Source organism: Oryctolagus cuniculus, chromosome X (assembly GCF_051225735.1).
Source record: "Oryctolagus cuniculus isolate XC-2025 breed Fujian yellow rabbit chromosome X, ASM5122573v1, whole genome shotgun sequence".
Taxonomy (NCBI): Eukaryota; Metazoa; Chordata; class Mammalia; order Lagomorpha; family Leporidae; genus Oryctolagus; species Oryctolagus cuniculus.
The window spans coordinates 26,023,756-26,037,060 of NC_142888.1; the positions used below are offsets into that span (position 1 = coordinate 26,023,756).

General features: G+C 48.1%; 1 long non-coding RNA gene and 1 pseudogene across 3 annotated transcripts; one reads left to right on the forward strand and one right to left on the reverse strand.

Moving 5' to 3' along the window:
• Positions 1-5,604: 5,604 nt before the first annotated feature.
• On the reverse strand, positions 5,605-13,275 carry LOC138847745 (uncharacterized). 3 transcript variants are annotated; one of them, XR_016228065.1, is made up of 2 exons: positions 12,925-13,273; positions 5,605-6,029 (listed from the first exon to the last, which is right to left on the reverse strand). It is a non-coding gene; the product is annotated as an uncharacterized LOC138847745 (long non-coding RNA). The 3 variants fall into 3 exon arrangements; XR_011385697.2 differs by lacking the exon at positions 5,605-6,029 and adding an exon at positions 11,087-11,720 and having other exon boundaries at positions 11,842-13,275; XR_016228064.1 differs by lacking the exon at positions 5,605-6,029 and adding an exon at positions 11,087-11,720.
• LOC149119583 (protein Red pseudogene) lies at positions 8,212-9,704 on the forward strand (annotated as a pseudogene).
• Positions 13,276-13,305: the final 30 nt, after the last annotated feature.

Below are 13,305 nucleotides of genomic sequence, written 5' to 3' on the forward strand. Positions count from 1 at the left end.
GTCTGGTACTACATGGACGGTGCAAACATGCGTCCAGCGTTGTTTTTGCATCAGTCTTGGTGCGGGGATGAGTGTGTCTATTTCTCACACTTGGGGCGAGCGTGAGAGTGGCAGGCAGGGCTGTGCCACTGCCCGCTCCCGCTGGACCAAGCCACAAGCAAGGACTCCTCCAGGATTGCGAAAAAGGGGAAAAAAGAAAGACGAACCTTTAAGCAATTAAGAATCTCAGAGACTCACTGCATAGCCGCACTCCCAATCCGCACCCAGTCTGACTTCCGGTCCGCGCGCCGTCTTGTGTGTTTTCCCGTCCTCACCAGCAGCGCACCAATGCGATCCAGGGGCTGGGCAGGCAGACCCCTGCCCTCCCGCCACCGTCCTGGGTCGGGCAGAGGCCTGGGCAGCTGGGAGGGCACAGCTCAGGGAGCAGGGAGGGCATCCGACCCGCCCCCAGACTTGGGGGGACCAAAGCCGAGGGCGCCAGGCCTGAGATGGGCAGAGGGGGGGTGTTCCTGCCACGCCCGGCGGAAGGGACCAAGGTCATCCTGTCCCCCAGAGTCACCCTGGGGCCCATATTACTGAACCTGTGAGTCCGATGCCGCGCGGGGGGGGGGGGGGGGCTTCAATCTGACATTCTGAACCAGGGGTGGGTGTGAGCTGTGGGAGTTGAGGCTGCCCGGGGCCCCCTCCCAGGCTGCTCCAGGTCACAGAAACCCCTGCGCCACCTCACCTAGCTATGTATGACCTCAGAGACGCTGCACAACAGAGACCTCACTCAGGGCAGGGAGGGTCCCCAAGGCTGCCCCCCTCTACTTGGGCCCTCCCCCGAGGAACCAGGTGCTGAGGGGAGTCTTTCCGCCCTCCACCCATTACTTGCCCCACCAGCCGCTGAGGGGCCCAGGTAGGGCACTGGCCCATTTACAAGTACCTCCCCGGGAAGGGGGAGGGGGGAGGAGGGGAGGGTGGGCTTAGACGAGCTTCCTTTCCTTGCAGCTCTGTGCCCTTGCCATCCAGGGGCAGGGACTTCGTCTCGCACCCCTGTACTGGCCACACCAGGCTCACTCATCACGCTGAATCAAGAACCTTCCTATTCACTCCCCTTTTTTGAGCCCTGTCAACCCCCAGAACCATGAGGGATAATAACAAAGTGATAATGGTTAATAAAACTCATAGTAACTCAGGAAGTTTTCAGATGATTTATTAGGCAGCAATAGATCACCAAAAACCACTGCCTAATTCTGAAATCCAATTTACTTTAGAAACAGCCAGAGACTGGTCATTCCGAATGGATGATGGCCCCAGTTTGGGGAAGGGACAGGGATGTTAAACCAGTCTATCAGGTGCCAAATACCAGTGTATCTTCCATACTGAGAGCCATACTGGTGTCATGATAGCCATCCCTCTCTTTCAAATGGACATAAACATGATTCAGTCCACAAGAACCTCATCCACTCCAAGTGAACTGACAACATCAAGATCGGTGCCTCCAAAGCTGAGGCTCCAACGCACTCCCACGATGTCACCCTAAAGGTAGCTCCTCGAAGAGGCTGCCCATTTCTTTAACTGCAACATTTGGCCAAGACTAAGAAACTACAGCGGCAGCAAGGTGTAATACCTTCTCCTCACTCAGCATGCGCTCTCTCTTTCTCTCTCTCCTCTGTCTCGCAAATAAATAAATAAATAAATGTATTGTTTAAGTGAAAGACAAGTTTGAAAAAAGAAAATGGAAACTGTCCATTTTCAGGCTTAGATCTGATGAAGGGCAGACAGTCCCGGGCGGGCGAATGTGATCGCACAAAATGAGCAAGCGTGACCTAATGGTAACAGGCAGGGAGAAATCCAGCCAGGCCTGTCTGTTCAGATTCTTCTCGACCTCTTTCTGCAGCATTCTTTCTCCTGGAGATGGGAAAGGCCCCACCCTACCCAGAACAAAAGTCTTGTGATCGATATTAGCCAAGGTAGAGCAGAGAATTGCTTTATGGGCAGCTCTCTCAGAAAGGTGGGAGAAGGTTCGAATACTGTTTCGAGGTTTTATGACTAGCTTTGGGAGAGAGCATCCTAGCTTCTATGGCCTGCCTTAGGGGAGAAAGAGAAGCAGGAGAAAGAAGGGAAGATGTTCCTCCAGTGCAGGTACTCAGCATGCCAAGGCACCAGACTTCAAGGTATCATTTTTCTGAGATGCAGCAAAAGTTTATGTTTGTGCAAGGATTTTCATGAGCTCAACACTTTTGGGGGGGGGGGGGACTTACTACTGTTTCCTGAAAATCTTAAGAATGAACAGGCCTCTGCTTGGAAGCATTAAACTTGAGACTTAACTGAGTATTTTTTTAATTAACAAAGCATAGGAGAAAAATATATGCCCGTGTTAGGCTGAACAAGTATCTCTCTAATCTTCTCAAGAGGAGGTCAGCTGAAAGTACGACCTTCACCTTCTCATGGAGAAGTCCCTGATGTTTGAGACTATAAAATATCAAAAAGTAAATGTTACATAATACATCTTCAGGATAAATTCTTCTTGATACCCACTATTTTGGCAAAAAAAAAAGAAAGAAAGAAAAGCCATTAAAAAAAGATGGCAAATTTTAACTGATTTCACAGTTTAACTGATTTCTTGGAAAACTAAGGGCACTGGAAATATTAAATGCTTTTAAAAATAACACAGAAATCATGGATTTGGGACTAATTCTTTCTCTCACACATCTTTACTCATCCAGGTATTCATTCAATAAATTCTCTTTGAGTGCCTAATATTAATCACAAGAAACATTCTCAAGCATTTATGTGTATCAGGAACTACACTACCAGTCTCATCCATCATCCGGTCGAATCCTTTTATCAGCTTTTTGGATTTGACAAGATGATGCAACTGAGGCATTGAACCTGAAGAACTTGCCCAGTGACTCCGTCCTGTGCCCAGATTTGAGCTGGTGGCGCCTCTAGAACTCTGCTCCTAACCATGTCCTCTGCTGCCTCCATGCGCCCAGCAATAAATGCAAGAACTGAGACAGAAAGAGGCTGAAGACAAGCTCCTTCCTCCAGGGAGGGAGCTGATGATAACAACGACGTGGAGTTAGAGATGACGGGAAAGAGAGCAAACAAGCCCAGAAACCAATAATAGAGGAGCATCCTTGGTGGGACAGTTTTTACCAGTTTGGAGTTAAGTAAGTTAAGCAAAAAGAGAGAATGGAGCAGTGACCCCCTCATGTACGCATCACTCAGAGGAAGTCCTTCCTCCCCTACCTCCTCCCCACAGGCTGTTCTGAATTAATTCCATGGATACTTCCATATGTATCTTTTTGTTTTGCTTTAAACATTTATTTATTTATTTGAAAGGCAGAGTGACAGAGAGAGAGAGAGAGAGAGAGAATCTTGCATCCACAGGTTCATTCCCCAGGTAGCCACAAAAGCCAGGGCTGGGCCAGGCTACTGAAGCCAGGAGTCAGGAACTCCATCCGGGTCACCCACATGGGCAGCAAAATCCTAACTACTTGGGCCATCTTCTGCTGCCTTCCCAGGTGCATTAACAGAGAACTGGATCAAAAGTGGAGCAGCCAGGATTCCAACCAGCGCTCCAATATGGGATCTTAACCCGTTGTGCCACAACATGAGCCCCCATTTGTATCTTTTAAAGAGAAATAACCGCAGGAAACATAACCTCAATACCAATATCACCCCCAAAATCATTAACATAAAGATTTTAATATCACTTTGTTACTTTTGCATATGAAAGTGAACTGCTTGGCCGGCGCTGAGGCTCACTTGGCTAATCCTCCACCTGTGGCGCCGGCACACCGGCACCCCGGGTTCTAGTCCCGGTCGGGGCGCAGGATTCTGTCCCGGTTGCTCCTCTTCCAGTCCAGCTCTCTTCTGTGGCCCGGGAGTGCAGTGGAGGATGGCCCAGGTCCTTGGGCCCTGCACCTGCATGGGAGACCAGGAGGAAGCACCTGGCTCCTGGCTTCGGATGGGCACAGTGCGCCGGCCCTGGTGGCCATTTGGGGGGGGGGGTGAACCAACGGCAAAAGGAAGACCTTTCTCTCTATCTCTCTCTCTCACTAACTCTGCCTGTCAAAAAAAAAAAAAAAAAAAGTGAACTGTTTGAGGGCCCACACGAGCAGGTTAATATAAAGCAGTTTCTCTCTTGGGACCCCTCCCTGGGGAATCCCCCACAATGCCGGTGTGATTCTCTCCTAGTCTGCTTCCAAATATCTCAAGGGGGGGAATGGAATTTGAGCAACTCCCCAGGAAGCACCCTCTTTTTTGGCTCCATTGTTGCTCCAACCATCCTAATTCTCTGCTGATCCAGCTGCTGTCCAGGCCCAGGGAATCTCCAAGGAAAGCTACCCCCTTCCTCTGGGAAGCCTGGGGCTAAGACACCAAGAGTTGGGGTCCCAGCTGTGGACCTCGCTTGTCCCTGAAACACACAGCTCTCATTTTCACAGCACGCCCAAGGTCTTGCAGCCCCAGGCCTATGCCGATTAGAATCTGCCTTTCCCAACAACTCTATGCCATGACCTTGACCTTGGTCCAGCTTCTCCTTTCTCCGTGAGTTCCCCAAGGGTTGGCATGTCTCCTCTCTGGCAGCCGACTCTCTCAACCCATCAGAAAAGACAGATTCCTCAAAAATGAAGGGCTGAGGCGCTGGTCCCTCTCATCTTAGAAATCTCTTTGACCTCCATACAAACCTGGCCTGGACTGATCTCTGCCTACCAAGAGCTACTGGGAAAGGCAAGCCATACCCAGCCACAAGAGCCGGCTTCTTCTACCCCTCCCCCTCAGATGGTTGTCTGTCACCGGTAAGATCCACATAGATCAGAAGAGCAGGCTGAGGTTAGCTCCAGGGTGACCTGCTGTGTCCTCCTGGACAGCCTGCGTTGTTGTTTGGCCTTTCTTTTGCTTTTTATTCATTTTCATTTTGTTTGTTTAGTTTTTGAACAGGCAGTGTGTGTGCATGGCTCCAAATTCGAAAGATAACAAGGGATGTGCAGAGTCTCTCTCCTGCTCCTGCCCTCAGCTACTACCAGACCCCCTCCTCCCAAACAACCAGTGTTATCAGTTCCTTGCATTTCCTCCAGAGACATTTTATGTATAAACAGTGGTCTCTCCCTGAGCCTCAGGGGCATGTTCCAAGACCCCCAGCTCATGCCTGACACCTCAGAGACTACCAAACCTTATATAAATATACACCACGTTTTTTCCTATACATGTCTATGGTAAAGTTGAATTTAGGCACCATTAGAGATTAACAATAACTAATAGTAAGAAAACAACTATAATAATATACTGCAATGAAAGTATGGCCATGTGGTCTCTCTCTCAAAACAGCTTATCATACTGTCCTCACCCTCTTCCTGAGCTGAAGTGAGATGATACAAAGCCTATGTGATGAGATGAAGTGGGGTGAGTGATAAAGGAATTGTGACATAGCCACCATGTGGGAGCTACTGGAACACAAGCCCTGCAAGGCTGCAACAGGCAGTCTGATAACGAAGACCACTCCTGAGTGACTGTTGGGCAGGAGGACACACCGGACAGAGGGATGATTGACTTCTGGGGCGGATGATGCAGAAAGGTGAGCGGGATTTCATCACGCTACTCAGAATGGCGTGCAATTTGAAACATGAATTTTTTAAAGATTTATTTATTTATTTGAAAGGCAGAGTGACAAAGAGAGGGGAAGAGACAGAGACAGAGAGAGAGAGAGAGAGAGAGAGAGATCTTCCACCTGCTGGTTCACTCCCCAAGTGGCCATAAAAGCTGGGGTTGGTCCAGGTTGAAGCCAGAAGCCAGGAACTCCATCCAGATCTCCCTCGTAGGTAGCAGGGACCCAAGCACTTGGGCCATCTTCTGCTATTCTCCCAGGAGCATTAGCAGGGAGCTGAGTTGGAAGTAGAGCAGCTGGGACTTGAACTGGCACTCAATACGGATGCTAGCATCACAGGCAGCCGCTTAGCTGGTTGCACCACAACGCCGCCCAGCCTTCCTCCCACCTCTGAATTTTTTCGTTCCAGAATTTTCTATTTCGCTGCAGTTAACTGTGGGTAATGAAATCATGGAAAGCAAAACGTTGGTTAAGGAGGGACTACTCTATAAGCAAATACAATCTATCTGTAGCTGCCTCTCTCTGTCTATCCCCCCCTTATATAAATGGTGGCATATAATACAGTGTTCTGCTCCTCGATTTCTTTTCACAAAAGAGTATATCTTTAAATCAATCCATGGAGTTTTCTGTTCTTATTACAGCTGCAGAGTATTCCAAAGTATGGGCAGACTCCAAGTTATTTAACCCAAAGTCTTCTAGTGGTGGACAAACAGGTCATTTGCGATCCAATTACAAATGATGTTGTAATGTATAAACTTATAAATGAGACGCAAATAGCTTATAACAAGCAGCTTGTTTGGAATAGGGAGAAAAAGTTCCAAGCAAAGAAAGCACCCTGCCAAGATAAAGACTGATAAGAATTTTTAAAAGAATGATAAAATACTCTTGAGGATCAGAAAAGATAGGGCTTACTTTTGGCAGGGGAGAAGGTATGTGTAGGGTGGAAAAGAATGAACCTGCAGGAGGAGAAATTGCCAATGGATTCATTTAGGGGAAAAAATCAGCTACATTAAACTACATATATAATGGTCAGTGTAGGCAAGTGGTGCATTGTTACTTCCGTTTTTACAAAAGCCTGCGCTGGTGCGTCAGGTTAAACCGCTGCTTGGAACACCTGCATCCCACATTGGGGTGCCTGTTCAAGTCCTCTCTCGGCTTCCAACTCGGCAGAAATTCCTGCAAATGTGCCTGGGAAGGCAGCAGATGATGGCCCAAGTACTTGGGTCCCTGCCACCCACATGGAGACCCAGGTGGAATTCCTGGCTCCTGGCTTTGGTCTGGCCCAGCTCTGGTTGTTTGTAGGCATTTGGGGAGTGAACCAGAAGATGAAACATCTCTCTTTCTCTCTCTCTCTCTGTCTCTCACAGTGTGTGTGTGCATGTGTGCGTGTGTGTTATGCTGCCCTTCAAATAAATAAATAAACCATTTTTTAAAAAAGAAAAGCCTGCTGCTATTTTTAAACTTCAGTATGAAAAAGGCATTGTATACTCACACTGCTTGCTGTCCAAAACAAATTACAGCCATACTACAAAAGCTGACCCAGTTCTTAGGAACACATACGATAAAACACCATCATGATGGCAAACTCCATATCAAAATCTTGAAAGATGGGATTCAAAGACGTTCTTTTCTATGGGCTGCACTGTCCCCGATCAATTGGAATAATGCTATGCCCACCCTGGGTCATTAATATGGGCTTGCCGCTTCCTGGCAAGTGGCTCCAGTTTGCTTTTTGGTTGGAGGGGAGAAGGTGAGCGTGATGTGATGAAGGCAGCAAATTTCCCCCACAGAGCGTGCACACGTGGCATCTCTCCAGCCCTGCACTTGATGCTGTAAATTATTGATTAGGATGCCACATAGATTGCTCAACTCATGGGGCTATAGATAACTTCAAACACTGGCAATCAAGCTTGGGTACATTTCTGGTTTTGAAAATTAATTTGTAACAACGAGATTTCTTCTGTGTCTGTCCAGAAAGCCAGACCTGCAGCAAGGATGAGGAATCAACCAAAGCTGAGCCAGAGAGGTGATAAGTCATTCGCGGTCTGGGATGGAATCTCCATATAGGAGCTGGGAAAACAGCAATATGGAAAACCAGCTCCCAGCACTTTCACGTCCAGGGTCCATCTTCCAGAAAATCCTGTCTAGAAGTATCAGGAAACATTTGGGATTTGGCATCAACCAAACCTGGGTTCAAGTCTAATTTCTGCCCAAATCTAAGATACAAAATATTTTGCAATTATTGCAAAGAGGTTTGCATTCATTTTGTGAAATGGATGGTACCAAGGCCAGTGTTGTGACACAGCAGCCAGCATCGCATATGGTTCCAGTTTGAGTCCCAGCTGTTCCACTTCTGAGCCAGCTCCCTGCAGTGGCCTGAGAAAGCAGTAGAAGACGGCCCAAGTCCTTGGGCCCCTGCACCTGTGTGGGAGACATGGAAGATCCTGGCTCTTGGCTTAGGCCTGGCCCAGCCCTGGCTGTTGCAGCCATTTGAGGAGTGAGCCAATGGGTGGAGGACCTCTCTGTCTCTCCCTCTCTCTTTGTAACAATGCCTTTCTTTCGCTTAAATAAAATAAATCTTTTTAAAAAGGAAAAAAGAAAGACTGCAAGCAAAAATGCCAAAGTGATTTAGTGAGGCCCTCACCAACGCTTTGGCCCCAGGTGGCCACAAGGGGGAAGAGCCTCTCACCTTTCACTGATCCGAACTCACCAATGAAGGGTTCAGGAAACTTCTCAGGACTGCCCCTACCTCTAGACTGAGAGAGAGAGAGAGAGAGAGAGAGAGAGAGAGAGAGAGAAACCAGGACCATGGCAGGGCCCAGAGATGTTGTGAACAAAGCTTATGAGGAAAACAAGCTGATGAGCACCACAGCTAACTACAGGGCAGGGCCCCACTGCTGAGGCAGGCAAATCAGTGGCAGAGAAGACAAAGTTGATCCAGGAGCCCAAATTCTTGGGTGGTGACCTACAACACACACATATGTTGAAAGGCTTGGTTCTCGCTCTGCTTCTAAAAGTCTCAGCTCAGGTTGCCAGCAAAGAGGAAGAGGAAGTGCAATTGATAGAAAAGCCCCCAGAAGGGAACTAAGAAAAATGAGCATTCTGGAAACAGAACTGAGCTAAAAACATGTGTGGGTAGCATATTTTACTTATCATATGCTCTTCAGGAGCAAAGCATAGGAGTGGAGTGAGCTGTTTCTGCCAGGCCACATGGCCTCTGCAGTAGGTACCCGGATCCTGCCCCTGACACCAATCTCTGCACTACTCCTATCTACAGCGAGGCTGATCGGCCCACCATGGCGGCCCAGTCCACCCTGATCACAATGACACTGCCCTCAGCAAGCTCACCCAGGGCCTACGCGGACTTTTTTTTTTTTTTTTTTTTAAACATTGAGGTTTATGTCTGCTCCATAACCAAGATATCCTCAGAACAAGGAGCAGGAGTTACCAGGAATAGGAACGGGATAGGAAGAGAGACAGAGATTGGGATGAAGAGTTGGAGCAAGAGCAGGAGCAGGAAGCGGGGTGGAGGGAGGGAGGGAGGAAGAGAGGGAGAGAAGGAGACACAGAGAGAGAGAGAGAGAGAGAGAAGGAAAAGAAGAGGTACAAGTACACTGAGAAGTGAAAAATGAACAATGAGCCTACAGTTGTCAACACAGGACCTGGGTCTTCCAAGGAGTTGATCAGGCTCATCCGGGAAGTTGGCTGGGACCTGCTGGCTGGGAGGGCACTGAGTCCCACAAGAAGCCAGAGGACACAAAGCAACTGGGAGCTATCTCTGACTGTGCAACTGTTGTGTGGGGAGCTGCCCAGCCAGGAGGCAGGACATGGCTGTGGAGGGCGAAGTAGGGCAAGGTAACAAGAAGGGCCCCGCAGGCTACTGGGACTTCTACACCAGGGACGAACATAGCAAGTAGGTGAAAATCAAAGAGGTTGGGCCAAAGCTGCATTCCCAGGTGGTGTCGAGATGTTGGAAAGGCAGAAAGCCAGGTGCTTCAAGGAAACCAACGACAGGCTGAGCTTGACACCAGTGCAAGGAGGTCCGTGTGATCATCGGGAAGACAAAGATGGATGCTCAGGGATTGAAGTCAAAAGACCAAAATACTAACCCCCAGTTCCGACTGGAGAATCTCTGCAAGGGTGTGCTCCCCACTGCTTTCCTTCTACAACCCCCAGAAAGGTTGCAAAGTGTTTCTTGTGAATGTATATAAAATGTTATTGTGTAATCATTGGTTTCATTAAAATCGGTTAACTTGCAAAGTTATTAATTAATTAGCTAAATGAAGTAACCTACAGACACCACAACTCAGACAATGGAATACTATGCACCTGTTAAAAAGAGTAAGATACATGTCTACTTCCCACCTTGGAAAGATAGCTAAGACATTTTAAGATATAATAAGCAATACTATACAACATGGTTTTTTTTTAATAAAAAATAAAATAAAATCACATACATGGTAAAATAGTTGTAGAGGAAAGCCTAGATAGATATAGAACATGTTTTTAAAATATTTATTCATATGGGCCAGTGCCGTGGCTCACTACGCTAATCCTCCGCCTTGCGGCGCCGGCACACTGGGTTCTAGTCCCGGTCGGGGCGCCGGATTCTGTCCCGGTTGCCCCTCTTCCAGGCCAGCTCTCTGCTGTGGCCAGGGGGTGCAGTGGAGGATGGCCCAAGTGCTTGGGCCCTGCACCCCATGGGAGACCAGGAGAAGTACCTGGCTCCTGCCATCGGATCAGCGCGGTGCGCTGGCCGCAGCGCGCCAGCCGCGGCGGCCATTGGAGGGTGAACCAACGGCAAAGGAAGACCTTTCTCTCTGTCTCTCTCTCTCACTGTCCACTCTGCCTGTCAAAAAAAATATTTATTCATTTATTTATTTGAAAGGCAGAGTGACTGGGGGAGGGGGAGGGGGAGGGATCCAATTCAGCTATGGCCTGGGAAAGCAGCAGAAGATGGCCCAAGGGCTTGGGCCCCAGAACCCATGTGGGAGACCCAGAAGAAGCTCCTGGCTCCTGGCTTCAGACTGGTCCAGCTCCAGCCGTTGCGGCCATTTGGGGAGTGAGCCAGCGGATGGAAGACCTCTCTCTGTAACTCCACCTTTCAAATAAATCGCAAAAAAAAAAAAAAAAAAAAAAAACCACAAAACACTCCTTTCCCTGTTTCTTTGGGCTGGATAAAATTTCAGGAGCTCTGCTCCACTTTTAGCTGATTGTGCCCCTAAAGAAGGTTAATTTAGATAAGTGCTTGCAGGACTTTGGGTTCAAAACCTGTCTGGGGACATGCAGCAAGGCGGACAAAGAATGGACTTTTAGTAGGTGTGACGAGAAGCAAAGACATCATGCTTAAAAGTAGAGTTTTATAAAAATGATAACATTTTTGCAAACCAGTCATGCTAGAGTTGATGTTTTAGAAATCAGTTGCTTTAGACAGTTTGGTTCTAATAATTTCACATTGCTAATGCAAAGCTCTCTCTTTCCACTGTCAGATTTCTTTTTAAGATTTATTTATTTGAAAGTCACAGTTACACAGAGAGAGAAGGAGAAGCAGAGAGAGAGAGAGAGAGAGAGAGGTCTTCCATCCATTGGTTCACTCTCCAATTGGCCACAACAGCCGGAGCTGGGCTGATCCGAAGCCAGGAGCCAGGAGCTTCTTCCGGGTCTCCCACATGGGTGCAGGGGCCCAAGGACTTGGGCCATCTTCTACTGCTTTCCCAGGCCATAGCAGAAATCTGGACCAGAAGTGGAACAGCTGGGACTTGAACCAGGGCCCATATGGGATGCCGGCACTGCAGGCGGTGGCCTTACCCACTACGCCACAGCACCGGCCCCCAGATTTCTTTTAAAGTCACATTTGTGCAAATTCTTCCCTGGAAAAAAAGTGCACTCGTGAGAGTCAAGAGTTCGCCATCTCCGGAGGTTGCCTGAAGAAATCCACTCTGCATTCCCTAGATTCAGAGTGACCGTGGTAAACACAGTGGGTTCTGGAAAGCTCACACTGAGTATTCTGGGAGTGTTCTTCTGATTCCACTTTGTTGTACAAGTCTTTCCTCGCGTGGGCCCGCCGCGTGGGGAACCCCTGTAGCCACCGCTTTGATCGCAGTCTTCTTTTTGTCCTCCACAGCTGATTCCAAGGGAACAAATGGGGATTGGGAACAGTAAGGCATTCTGCCCACCCCCAAATTTCTCTTACATTTGTCCACTGAACAATGCTCAAACACCTTCAATAGCTCCCCACTCCTTACCAAATGAAGTGCAGTTTTTCTATGTATTCAAGATCTTCAGTAACTTTACCCTCGCAACTCAAAGTTTTAGGTCTTGTGTCTTGGTCTCCCATATAATCTCTTCTTCGTTCAAACTAGGCAGTTCATGCTCAACCCGAGGAGGCTTTCTATCTATCGTATCTCACAGGCTGTTACCTGGAATCCTCCCCATTTCCTTCTGCATATTGAAACCAGAGCCATCTCTCCAGGTTATCAGCTGGGGCAGCATCTTCCCACCACAGATGCTACACTGTGTCACTTCTTGACAATAGACTACAAACTGCTGGAAGGGAGAATCTGGGTCTGATTAGTAGGTCTAGCCATCACCTATCCTCAAGTTGGAAATGGAGTGACTGCAAGATCAAAGTAATTAATCTTCTGTCCCATTTGATCTTTGTGGATCTTAAAGTTTTTGGAGATAGGGTTACCAGGCTTAGCAAATCATACACAACACCCAGTTAATATCTGAATTTCAGATAAACAATGAATACTTTGAAGTAACACCTGGACAGTAGAGACTCCATTTTGGAGCAGATGAGACTCCATTCTGGGAAGGCAACCCCCCCTCACCGTGAGACTCTGGTCTGAAACAATGGTCTAAAACAGTTGGACAATAGCAGGCCACTACATCACACTTGGCAAAGCATAGAAACCCTTTAGCATGATCGCTCAAGCTTAGAAGTGGATAGGCTGCACCTGGGTTAATGATAAAATTGTAATTTGTCTATGTCCAATTTAAGCCAATATCTGGATTAATGTCAAGATTATAATTGAAATTGTTAAGATTGTAACTGGTATTGTCAAGATTATAATTGATACTAGTTTCGCATAGGTTTTAGGTTTGCTTGACCCCAGTAACCATGTATTGCCCTCCCGATTTTGTGGTTTTTGCCTTTATAAACCCTGTTGCTCTGGGCTTCAAGGTCGAGAGTTCTTTGGGGCATGAGCCCACTCAGCCGCCGGCAGTAAAGGACTCTAAAATGTGTGTGTGGTGGTCCTCTGTCAGCACTCGCTCAGACACAACAATTTATTTTAAAGATGTACCATTAAACATTCGCGACATACCAAAATTATTCGTTGTTTATCTGAAATTAGCATGTAACTGGGCGTCCTGAATTTTATCTGCCACCGCTACTTGGAGGACAGGGGTTGCCCGAGGAGCCGGCTCTTTCTCTGCAGGTGCTCAGCGTCTGTGTACCGGTTTAGAGCGAAACCCGAACCAGTTCCGCAGTTTACACAGCTGGCGCTGGTAGCCGGCAGACACCCTGGTTGGGGATTGTTACCCGAGGCTGGCCAAAGGGTCCGCACCCAGGAGGCAGCTCCACCGTGTGGGCTCTAGGGATCCTCCAGACCTGCTCCGACACCCTCTCCGAGAGACCATCCACCCTACCTCCATCTCGTGACCCGTCATCACGGGCCTGGGGGCGGGACTGCTCGGCTTTTCAA